This window comes from Enhydra lutris, unplaced genomic scaffold, assembly GCF_002288905.1.
Source record: "Enhydra lutris kenyoni isolate GAN:26980312 unplaced genomic scaffold, ASM228890v2 scaffoldscaffold116, whole genome shotgun sequence".
NCBI lineage: Eukaryota > Metazoa > Chordata > Mammalia > Carnivora > Mustelidae > Enhydra > Enhydra lutris.
The window spans coordinates 879,269-888,131 of record NW_019154200.1 but is presented as its reverse complement, the minus strand read 5'-3'; the positions used below and the strand labels follow the sequence as shown (position 1 = coordinate 888,131).

Here is an 8,863-nt window from a genome sequence, read left to right as displayed (position 1 = left end):
AGTCACACAATGTTTCAAGTGGGTCAAAAATAATTCCTTGTGAAAAATTAATAGGAAGTTAGAAATGTGTGTTTTAATACAAGCTCACAGAGCAGGGCATAACCTCCAAGTCCCTGGCAGCTGACATCACAGATTACACAGGGTGTGTTTGGAGCACTGTGTGGCCGGTGAGGAGACTGACTGCAGAAGTGGCCTCACCTTCTCTCCTGGAACACAGAGAGGCAGGAGAGAGAAGGAAATATTTAGGTTATGAGCCACTGAGTTAGGGGACTTATTTCTTTTCTCTCTACCCATCACACATTCATAACTGTGGACATAAAACCTGTAGTGAATGTTTCCTAGTTGCTTTGGGTGAGGTGTGTTGAATGTAGGAATTCACAAAACTAAATTCCTCGCTCCTCTCCCTTCTCAGTCATGGACCCTAGATTGGTTGCTGCCCCCATTTCTCCAGTGTTTCCTTCTCAGACAGCCTGGTCCTTTCCTTCTTACAGGTGGTTATGAAGGTCCTGCCCCTTTCCCCTTCGTCCTCTCTGTTCACTGCACCCCTGTGGGCCTAGGTGGTAAAGGGAAGGGGTGGACTGTACATTCTTGGCCATCTGCACAGCTAAATGGATGATGCAGAATGAGGAGAAAGGGACCAAAGTGCCAGCTGACCTTGGCTAGCTGATGTTGGAGCTACAGGTTTATGACTGGGGGGCCAAATTCATATTTTAATCTCAGATGATATTTTCAAGATGGGTTATACTTGTGATGAGGCTGACCAGTCCGTGAATTAACCTTTCATGACTCACACTCAAACACTGCTCGCATATCCTATGTGAGAATTACTCTACAATAATTCATGACCTGTTGTCTTATGGCTTAATTAGTACATGACACTACATGAGTTAGATGAACCCAATTTGGAATATGTCCTGTGGTGTGTTAAAAAGCAGAATGTTGGGAACCATTGTCCTTTTTCCTGGAGGGAAAGCAATATTGATTTTTCTATTATGTCCTCTATGTTTCTATGATATTTGTATAAGTTTCTATGATATTTGTGCTGCAACAAGTGACATGGGACTTGTGAGCCTTAGTTGGTTGATGGAACACCATTTTCCAGTAAATATTTATTGTTTACTTAGGCTTTATGGAGGGATAGCACATAACAGAAAAAAAATACGAAGCAGCAGCTTTGAAGTCTGAGCAACAGAACTCAGCAGCCCCAACTCAACTCAGCTTAACTCAGCCTCATCGAACCTGATCTCAGACTCTCCAGTCCTGGGCTTTCTACAGCTCTCTGATCCTAGAGTCCTCTTCATTCCAGCTACAATGCCATGTCAGGCACTTCGCAGAATTGGTCTAAAGCTGGTACGCAGACGAATGCTGGAGGAAGATGTGAATGAGATGGCCCCTGCCAGAAGACGGACCACTCTGGATTTAGTGACCCTGGGTGTGGGCTGCACAGTGGGGGTAGGTGTGTTTGTCCTGGCTGGGGAGGTGGCTAGAGATGTAGCAGGACCATCCATTGTGGTCTGCTTGTTGGGAGCCAGCCTGTCTTCTGGGTTGGCTGGGCTATGCTATGCAGAGTTTGGTGTCCAGGTTCCCTATGCTGGCTCTTCATATCTCTACACCTACGTCACGATGGGTGAAATCTGGGCTTTCATCACTGGCTGGAACCTCATTGTCTTCTTTGTTGCTCATACAGCCACTGTGGCTCGGGCTTGGACCTTAGCTTTTGACAATCTGCTTGGGAACCAGATCTCTCAGACCCTGCATGAGAGCATCTCACCAAATGTTCCCCAGCACCTGGGAGAAATTCTAGGCTTCATTGTTGTGGGCCTTATGTTGTTGCTGATGGAATTGCTGACTCTGAGGAATAGGTGGATTTTCCCGGTTTCCAAAGTGGTCACATTGGTAAAACTTTTGGCTCTCAGTTTTGTCATCATCTCAGGCTTCATTAAGGGAGACCTGCACAACTGGAAGCTCACAGAAGAGGACTATGTAAAGGCTGGAGTCAATGACACCTCTCACTTGGGCCCTCTGGGCTCTGGAGGATTTGTGCCTTTTGGGTTCAGGGGGATTCTCCGTGGAGTAGCTACCTGTTTCTATGCATTTATTGGTTTTAGCATTATTATTACAAGAGTGGAAGAAGCCCAGAATCCTGAGCGTTCCATCCCCATGGGCATTGTGGTTTCACTGCTCATCTGCTTTTTGTTGTATTTTGGTGTCACTGCAGCACTAACACTTATGGTTCCTTACTACCAGCTTCGACCTGGGAGCACATTGCCAGAGATATTTCTCCATATTGGCTGGGCAACTGCCTACTATGCTGTAGCTTTTGTATTCCTCTGTAGTCTTTCTGTCAGTATCTTTGGCTTTATGTTCCCCATACGTAATCTGATATACATGATGGCACAGGATGGCCTCCTGTTCCCTGTCCTTGCCAGAATCCAAACCAGCACATACATGCCCAATGTGTCCACTGTAATCTTGGGCATCATCGTAGGAATCATGGCATTCTTCCTTGGACTCACTGATCTTCTGGATCTCATGTCAGTTGGGGCCCTGCTAGCTTACTCCCTGATGGCTCTTTGTGTTCTCATTCTCAGGTACCAGCCTGAGAGGAGGAATGGGGTAAAAAAAGCACAGGAGCAGGAAGAGAATGGACAGGCAGCAGAGAAGCTAACACTACAAGAATTGTTTTTTCCACGGAGCCCCACCCCCACTCCACTCTCTGGCTTGGTTGTCATTGTTTGCTCCTCACTACTTGTTCTGCTGCTGGCTCTCCTCTGCCTTGTGTTGGCCCACTGTCCAGGTCTGCTTTCTGGAGACCCAGTGCCGATCACAGTGGTTGTGCTGCTCCTGGTGCTCATCACTGGGATCACTGGGGTCATCTGGAGACAGCCACAGAGCTCTACTCCCCTTCACTTTAAGGTCCCTGCTCTGCCTCTCCTCCCACTCCTGAGCATCTTTGTGAATGTTTATCTTATGATGCAGATGTCAGCTGGCACCTGGGCCCGATTTGGTATCTGGATGCTGACTGGGTTTACTATCTACTTTGGCTACGGGATCCAGCACAGCTTGGTCCCTTAACCCTACTTTAGTTAGGACCAAAACTGTAGACTCAGCAGTGAACTTAGCAGTGGCAGTCTGTATTTGAGTTGACATCATCACATTTGAATGTAGTCTGGTCCCCTGCAATAATAGAGTACTTTTGGGCACATGGAAAGCTTGGCTTCCCATGGGTAGTTGGTGGGAGAACACTAATACAACTCTATTTATTATGAAATGAAGGATGTGTCTTTGCTCTTTCTCCTTTTTTCTGTCTACTTTCCAATTGTGTTTGTACTACATACTAGGTTTTGAAAGTTATTATTAAAAGAAACCAGGTGGTGGGTATTAGAGAGGACACGGATTGCATGGAGCACTGGGTGTGGTGCAAAAACAATGAATACTGTTATGCTGAAAATTAAAAAAAAAAAAAAAAGAAACCAGAAAAAGTGTTTTTATTTTCTTTCGGTTTATATCCAGTAGGGAAATACTGGGTAATTGGTAGTTTTATTTTTAATTTTCTGATGAAATTCCATAATGATTTCCATAATGGCAGCATCAATTTGCATTCCCACTGATGGTACCTGAGGGTTCATTTTTCTCTATATCCTCATCAACACTTGCTATTTCTTGCCCTTTTATTTTAGCCATTCTGTTGGGTGTAAAATGATATCTCAGTGTAGTTTTAAGATACATTCCCTGATGAATAATGATGTTGCCCATTTTTCATGTGTCTGTTACCCATCTGGTATGTCTTCTCTGGAAAATGTTTATTCAAGCCTTCAATTCATTTACTGGATTGTTCGGGTTTTCTGGTGTTGACTTGTAGAAGTTCTGTATATACTTTGGATATTAACACCTCTTTAGATATATCAAGTGTCCTGTGGGTAACTTGATTCTGGATAAAAAAAGAAACTTAACAAAAAAGTGAAAGTGTCTGGGCATGCTCATGGCTGTCTCTTTAACTCATTAATTGAAGTCACAGTGAAGAGGGAGGAGAAGAGAGAGGCCAGGAATAGTACACTGTTGAGTGGTACTCAAACTTCAGCAGGTGCCACCTCATCTGTAGGGTTTGTTAAAACAGATCACTGGGCCCCACCCCAACCTTTGGAAATCAGTGGGTCAGGGTGGCCCCAATACTTGTAGTTCTAACAAGTTCACAGGCAGGGCTGATACCCCTGGCCCAGGGAACACAACTGAAAATGAAAGCTCCACCTGAAGGCCCTGATGATGCAAAGATTAAGTGAGGGAAACAAAGGTGCGCTTTGAACATTGACTTTCATTTAATGAGATATTTAAAATACCATCCGTTAATCCTCTCCCAGTGGGGATATCAGAGTGAATCATTTCACAATGTATATGTATACCAAATCACCACAGTGTACTCATTAAGTAACTTATAATTTTCTATGTCAATTATACCTCAATAAAGCTGAATTTTAAATATGAAATACCAAAGCTATCTGTGTGTCTTTATTTTCTTTATGATTGTAAATCATAGGTAAGGAGTGTATCTTTTTTTTTTAAGAGATTGTATTTATTTATTTGACAGTGAGAGATCACAAGTAGGCAGAGAGGCAGGCAAAGAGAAAGGGGGAAGCAGGCTCCCCACTGAGCAGAGAGTATCAGTACCCTGAGATCATGACCTGAGCCAAAGGACAGAGGCTTAACCCACTGAGCCACCCAGGTGCCCCAGGAGTGTATCTTGTTTACTGCTGAGAGCATCCAGCTGGGAGCTGGGCACATAATGAGCATTTAATAAATTCATGTTAAAGTGAATTGAACCTTACACATTTCTTTGATGCAGAAAATTCTCCTTTTAGGCTAGTGCTATGTTATTCCTTTAAGACTATCCTCTGGAAGACTTCCTTGACAAACAGCATTTCTCTCCTTTCAGAACTAAATCTAGAAGTGCCTCTAGACCTGTACTAAGCTATTACAAGTTTTGCCTTTGTGTGGCTATGCCTGAATTCTGGTGACTATCCTGTCTCTTCCATCAGAATGGAGTCTTACTCCAAGCAAAGAGTAGGTTCTTTCCTTACTCTTGACCCAATATTAAGAACAGTGTTGTTCATTCAAAGAGCAACAGGAAAAATGCAGACCTGGAACAGGAAAATACCCGACATGACCTCCGTTGGTCATGCTCCATCTCTTTCCATGGAATATGGGAAGGGGCCAGAAGTAGTGAAATGATGAAAGGCCGAACCTGCTCTCTCTGACCCCAGGGAATTCCTGAAGATGAGACTGGCTCCAGTGTGGGCACAACAGGCATCTTTTTTGATGCAGTCAATGGCTGGAACAGAGGGGCCAGTGTTTTTCTGTTGCACTTATGTATGGGACCTGCCCTGGGATAGAGGGCTAGGAAGCTACTTTTTTACTCACAGCATTTCTTATTTTCCCCACACGGGGTAGGTGACTCCAGGGAATCCTGGTGGAGGCAGGACCTCTCATATATTTACACACTCCTTTGGATGTTCCTTTGGTGCAAAAACCTTGTGAGAGCATCTAAGATATCTTGGTAAGAAAGAATGCATACCCCAAATGTGGTGGGAAATGGACTGACATAGGAGGAATTAATAACTGGATAGGAGTTAAGGCATCATTCCTTTGGAAGAAAAGGTATGAGTAGAAACGGAGAAAGAGGTATTAGTCTAGGGACACTTCCTGGAGGAAGACACTTACGGAGAAATTTGGGAAATAAAAAAGAGAAAGGTGAGCTGGAAGAGAAATGGGGCAGTCATTCTAGGCACATGGACCTTTAAGAGTCATGAAAGAATGAGACTCTTGTGAGGGATTTTTTTTTCCACATTTCAAGGGAATATGAGCCAGGTTTATATTGTGTATTGTGTCATGGAGTGAGATTCCTGAATCAGGAAGGAATGAGATAATTCTCATTGCTATCTGGAGGATAGACAGCAGAAGGATGTGGACAGATAGACTCTTCCTGCGGGACAGTTGTAGCACCCGCTGTATCATCTAGATCCTTGCTCTAGTAGCATGGGTGTCACTTGGGAGCTTGTAGAAATGCAAAGTCTTAGACCCCAACCCAGACCTATAGAATCAGAATCTGCATTTTAGCAGGCTTCCAAGTAATTTATATGTTCTTTCAGGTTTGAGAAGCATTGGCCTGAGGTGATCAGTGATAGGTGTCTGGTCTCAGAGGAACACTACAAAAGGTCTGAAAACTTTGGAACTGGGAGTACAAGACGATGAGCCTAGGCTGGGGGACTTGAATTTGGGGAAGAGGGAGAGTGTAGTCATTGGCTTCCCTTTTGTCTCCAGGCCTCCCACACTGGTCACTATGGCAGGTTTTGGCACTCTGCCCACTTTGGGACAATGCCTGTTGTGCCCTCCCAGGAATCTACTTGGTCTTCAGGGGCTCCCCTGGCACAAGAATTGCATACGTAGGGACTGCTGCCCATTCTCATACCTCTTCTTCATACGATGGCCTTAAAGGGACTGGAGAGGTCATCTTAGTCAGGTCCTGACTCAGGGTTGTACTGTCCCTTAATCAAATGAGTGATAATATGATGACACTAATCAAGGAGGCTCTGGAGGTTGGGGGGATTGAAATGGGATTTCTTAAGAATCTGTCCTGGAAATTAGGATACTTTCATCTTTTGAAAACTGTATAAAGACACCAGACAACTACATGAGCGGTTATACCCTGACATGGCCCAAAATTAATGCTTTTGAAGAGATCTTTTGATGATTCTTAATGGGTTAATAACAAACTATATGAGACCTGTAATTCCAGAGACCTGCTGATAGGCAATGGAACAATGTTACCAGGTGGGCATTTGGGAGTTTTCTTACACTTTTGAGGGTTGATGTACCTCATCCCAAATCAGAATGAGTGATGAAGACAGGCCAATATTGAAGGAAAACAGACTGAGTTGAACATAAGGAAAAATATTCTGAGATTAGCAAGGTGATGGGGGATATGGCTATCTCACTTGGATGTGTTATGCTTCAAATGGGCTCCTGCCCAGAACCAGCGAAATGGATAAAATGAACTCTCAAAATTGTTGTTGCCCCAAGAAATCTCCAGTCAACTTGTTAAGTGAAAGACTGGGGTGACTGTGTGGTGTAGATAAGGTGGTGAGGCATGGGGATGATGAATGACAAAAGAAAAAAACATTTGAGCATTGAAATCTGCTAAAAAGTGTAATCAGGAGAGGAAGAGTCAAGATGGCGAGAAGTAGCAGGGTGAGACGACATCAGGTAGCAGATCAGCTAGATAGCTTACCAAACCATTCCGAACACCTACAAATCCAATAGGAGACCAAAGAGAAGAAGAGAAATAATTCTAGAAACAGAAAATTGACCACTTTCTGAAAGGTAGGACCGGCAGAGAAGTGAATCCAAAGCGACGGGAAGATAGACCGCAGGGGGAGGGCCCAGCACCCGGCAAGCAGTGGAGCAATGGAGCACAGAATCAGGACTTTTAAAAGTCTGCTCCAAAAAAAAAAAAAGTCTGCTCCACTGAGGGACATTGCTCCGGAGGCTAAACCGGGGTGAAGCCCATGTGGGGACAGCGTGACCTCAGGTCCCACGGGGTCACAGAAGGATCAGGGTGTCTGAGTGTCACAGAGTTCTCAGGTATTAGAGCAGGGAAACCAGCTACAGAAACGGAGACAAGGAGTGAGCTCTCAACTCAGGGCTACCTTGAACCATAATCCGTGGCACAGGCCACTGCTCTGAGAGTGGGGTCCCCACAAGATCTGGGGAGACCCCCCTGGAAGAGCTCAGGGATCTGTGGGGTTCAGAGACTCCAGGTGGAGCTGTGTGCCAGAGACAGAGATGCTTGGTCACAGGCTGGGTGAGCTCGGAGCGCAGCCGGAGGCCAGGGAGATGGGAGTGATTGAGCACTTTTCTCTGAGGGTGCACTGAGGAGTGGGGCCCCGAGCTCTTGGCTCCTCCAGGCCAGAGATTGGGAGGCTGCCACTTTCATTCCTGTCCTCAGGAACTCTACGGAAAGCGTTCAGGGAACAAAAGCTCCCAAAAGTGAACCCGAGCAAATTACTTAGCCTGGCCCCTGGTAAGGGTGGTGCAATACTACCTCAGACAAAATCACTTGAGAATCGCTACAACAGGCCCCTCCCCCAGAAGATCAATAAGAAATCCAGCCAAGAACAAGTTCACTTACCAAGGAGAAAAGCAGAATTCCAGAGGAGGAGAAAGCAAAGCATGGAATTCATGGCTTTCTCCCCATGATTCTTTAGTATTGCAAAGTTAATTACTTTTTTAATTTAATTTTTTTCTTCTACTAAATGTTTTTAACTTTTACTCTTTGCTTTTTTAATGTTTTTTAACTAGTTTATCTTAGCAATACCTTTCATTGAAAAAATAATCTTTTTTGAACCTTCATTATTATAGTCATATTTTATTCTTCATTGTATCTGACTTTATTTTTTGTATACACATAGGGTTTTTTCTTCTAAAAAATTTGGGATACAACTTCTTCTAATAGATCAAAATACACCCTAAATCTAACACGGGGATCATTCTAGTCTCCAGGCTGAGCAAATTCTCTCCACCTTCTTTTTCTTTATTCTCCCAACCAACTTACCTTATCAACTCCTTTTTTAGAAATTTAAAAAAAAATTTTTTTTCATCTCTATGGTCATATTCCATCCCTTCATTGTGTTTACCCTTATGTACGTTTTTCTTTCTTTAAAATTTGGGAGGTAGTTTCTTCTAAGAGACCAAAATACTCCCAAAAGTAGTGGGTGACCCTTTTCTAGTCACCAGTCTAATATATATATTTTTTCTTTATTTGTTTTCTTTTTTTAATTTGTTTTTCTGAACTTCTTTTACCCCCTTACTC

General features: G+C 43.8%; 1 pseudogene; it reads left to right on the top strand.

Annotated features, from left to right (window-relative positions):
- The first annotated feature begins 1,311 nt into the window (after positions 1–1,311).
- Positions 1,312–3,075, top strand: LOC111139758 (annotated as a pseudogene).
- Positions 3,076–8,863: the final 5,788 nt, after the last annotated feature.